Source organism: Oncorhynchus keta, chromosome 21 (assembly GCF_023373465.1).
Source record: "Oncorhynchus keta strain PuntledgeMale-10-30-2019 chromosome 21, Oket_V2, whole genome shotgun sequence".
In the NCBI taxonomy this organism is placed as follows: domain Eukaryota; kingdom Metazoa; phylum Chordata; class Actinopteri; order Salmoniformes; family Salmonidae; genus Oncorhynchus; species Oncorhynchus keta.
The window spans coordinates 17,722,663-17,726,481 of record NC_068441.1 but is presented as its reverse complement, the minus strand read 5'-3'; the positions used below and the strand labels follow the sequence as shown (position 1 = coordinate 17,726,481).

General features: G+C 51.1%; 1 long non-coding RNA gene across 9 annotated transcripts; it reads right to left on the bottom strand.

The window, feature by feature from the left end:
• Positions 1 to 365: 365 nt before the first annotated feature.
• On the bottom strand, positions 366 to 3,341 carry LOC127910299 (uncharacterized). Of its 9 annotated transcripts, none has more exons than XR_008074202.1 (4): positions 3,261 to 3,341; positions 2,766 to 2,813; positions 2,521 to 2,568; positions 366 to 423 (listed from the first exon to the last, which is right to left on the bottom strand). It is a non-coding gene; the product is annotated as an uncharacterized LOC127910299 (long non-coding RNA). The 9 variants fall into 9 exon arrangements; XR_008074203.1 differs by lacking the exon at positions 3,261 to 3,341 and adding an exon at positions 3,093 to 3,125; XR_008074204.1 differs by lacking the exon at positions 3,261 to 3,341 and adding an exon at positions 2,889 to 2,921.
• Between the last annotated feature and the right edge of the window lie 478 nt (positions 3,342 to 3,819).

Genomic DNA, 3,819 nt, shown 5'->3' with positions numbered 1-3,819 from the left:
ACAAACCCATCCCACCTCCACAACACAAACCCATCCCACCTCCACAACACAAACCCATCCCACCTCCAGAACACAAACCCATCCCACCTCCACAACACAAACCCATCCCACCTCCAGAACACAAACCCATCCCACCTCCAGAACACAAACCCATCCCACCTCCAGAACACAAACCCATCCCACCTCCAGAACACAAACCCATCCCACCTCCAGAACACAAACCCATCCCACCTCCACAACACAAACCCATCCCACCTCCACAACACAAACCCATCCCACCTCCACAACACAAACCCATCCCACCTCCACAACACAAACCCATCCCACCTCCAGAACACAAACCCATCCCACCTCCAGAACACAAACCCATCCCACCTCCACAACACAAACCCATCCCACCTCCACAACACAAACCCATCCTACCTCCACAACACAAACCCATCCCACCTCCAGAACACAAACCCATCCCACCTCCACAACACAAACCCATCCCACCTCCACAACACAAACCCATCCCACCTCCAGAACACAAACCCATCCCACCTCCACAACACAAACCCATCCCACCTCCACAACACAAACCCATCCCACCTCCACAACACAAAATCCCATCCCACCTCCACAACACAAACCCATCCCACCTCCAGAACACAAACCCATCCCACCTCCAGAACACAAACCCATCCCACCTCCACAACACAAACCCATCCCACCTCCACAACACAAACCCATCCCACCTCCACAACACAAACCCATCCCACCTCCACAACACAAACCCATCCCACCTCCACAACACAAACCCATCCCACCTCCACAACACAAACCCATCCCACCTCCACAACACAAACCCATCCCACCTCCAGAACACAAACCCATCCCACCTCCACAACACAAACCCATCCCACCTCCAGAACACAAACCCATCCCACCTCCAGAACACAAACCCATCCCACCTCCACAACACAAACCCATCCCACCTCCACAACACAAACCCATCCCACCTCCACAACACAAACCCATCCCACCTCCACAACACAAACCCATCCCACCTCCAGAACACAAACCCATCCCACCTCCAGAACACAAACCCATCCCACCTCCACAACACAAACCCATCCCACCTCCACAACACAAACCCATCCCACCTCCAGAACACAAACCCATCCCACCTCCAGAACACAAACCCATCCCACCTCCACAACACAAACCCATCCACCTCCACACAACACAAACCCATCCCACCTCCACAACACAAACCCATCCCACCTCCAGAACACAAACCCATCCCACAAACCCATCCCACCTCCAGAACACAAACCCATCCCACCTCCACAACACAAACCCATCCCACCTCCACAACACAAACCCATCCCACCTCCCACAACACAAACCCATCCCACCTCCAGAACACAAACCCATCCCACCTCCACAACACAAACCCATCCACAACACAAACCCATCCAACACAAACCCATCCCACAACACAAACCCATCCCACCTCCACAACACAAACCCATCCTACCTCCACAACACAAACCCATCCCACCTCCACAACACAAACCCATCCCACCTCCAGAACACAAACCCATCCAAACCTCCACAACACAAACCCATCCCACCTCCACAACACAAACCCATCCCACCTCCACAACACAAACCCATCCCACCTCCAGAACACAAACCCATCCCACCTCCACAACACAAACCCATCCCACCTCCAGAACACAAACCCATCCCACCTCCACAACACAAACCCATCCCACCTCCAACACAAACCCATCCCACCTCCACAACACAAACCCATCCATCCCACCTCCACAACACAAACCCATCCCAAACCCTCCACAACACAAACCCATCCCACCTCCAGAACACAAACCCATCCCATCCCCAAACCATCCACCTCCACAACACAAACCCATCCTACCTCCAGAACACAAAACCCATCCCACCTCCAGAACACAAACCCATCCCACCTCCAGAACACAAACCCCCACCTCCCCACCCATCCCACCTCCAGAACACAAACCCATCCTACCTCCACAACACAAACCCATCCCACCTCCACAACACAAACCCATCACCACCTCCACAACACAAACCCATCCCACCTCCACAACACAAACCCATCCCACCTCCACAACACAAACCCATCCCACCTCCACAACACAAACCCATCCCACCTCCACAACACAAACCCATCCCACCTCCACAACACAAACCCATCCCACCTCCACAACACAAACCCATCCCACCTCCACAACACAAACCCATCTCCACAACACCACCTCCACAACACAAACCCATCCCACCTCCACAACACAAACCCATCCCACCTCAAAACCCATCCCACCTCCACAACACAAACCCATCTACCTCCACACCTCATCCCACAACACAAACCCATCCCACCTCCAGAACACAAACCCATCCCACCTCCACAACACAAACCCATCCCAACACAAACCCATCTCCCACAACACAAACCCATCCCACCTCCAGAACACAAACCCATCCCACCTCCACAACACAAACCCATCCTACCTCCACAACACAAACCCATCCTACCTCCACAACACAAACCCATCCTACCTCCAACAAAACCAAACCCATAACCTCCACAACACAAACCCATCCCACCTCCACAACACAAACCCATCCTACCTCCACAACACAAACCCATCCTACCTCCAAACCCAACACAAACCCATCCCATCCTCCACAACACAAACCCATCCCACCTCCAGAACACAAACCCATCCCACCTCCACAACACAAACCCATCCCACCTCCAGAACACAAACCCATCCTACCTCAACACAAACACAAACCCATCCCACCTCCACAACACAAACCCATCCTACCTCCACAACACAAACCCATCCTACCTCCACAACACAAACCCATCCCACCTCCAGAACACAAACCCATCCCACCTCCAGAACACAAACCCATCCTACCTCCACAACACAAACCCATCCCACCTCCAGAACACAAACCCATCCAGAACACAAACCCATCCTCAGAACACAAACCCATCCCACCTCCAGAACACAAACCCATCCCACCTCCACAACACAAACCCATCCTACCTCCACAACACAAACCCATCCCACCTCCAGAACACAAACCCATCCCACCTCCAGAACACAAACCCATCCCACCTCCACAACATAAACCCATCCCACCTCCAGAACACAAACCCATCCCACCTCCACAACACAAACCCATCCCACCTCCACAACACAAACCCATCCTACCTCCACAACACAAACCCATCCCACCTCCAGAACACAAACCCAAATCTACAGCATGTGGGTGTCTTCAGGGTCAGCTCTAGCCTGGTTAATCCCCCCTCCCCCCCCCCCCCAAATATTTTAGTGGCCCCCGTTTTGACGGCGGAGAGAAAAATGTAGTTTTCTAAGTTAATTTCCAGCAGTTCTACACATGTTACACATGTTGGGGGGGCAGATTTAAAGTAACATTTCTGCAGTTCTATATATTTTGCCATTAGGAGGGGAACATTTTTGCAATTTTCTAAAACATTTCATGCAATTCTACACATTTTGTCATGACTGATGCCATGTTAACAATATCTTAGTGAGAGTGACTAACATATAAGACTATACATATATACATATACATATAAGACTATACATGAAAACTATAAGTTTAGATAACTGGCGAGACTAACTTACCAATCTAATAATTGTTAGTTGACATGGCTAATTGAGTGACTGTCAGTGGCTGACAAAACAAGAGAAAAACTGCTGATGTAACAACCACATTTAAAACTTGCACCGTGTGTATTCTACTATT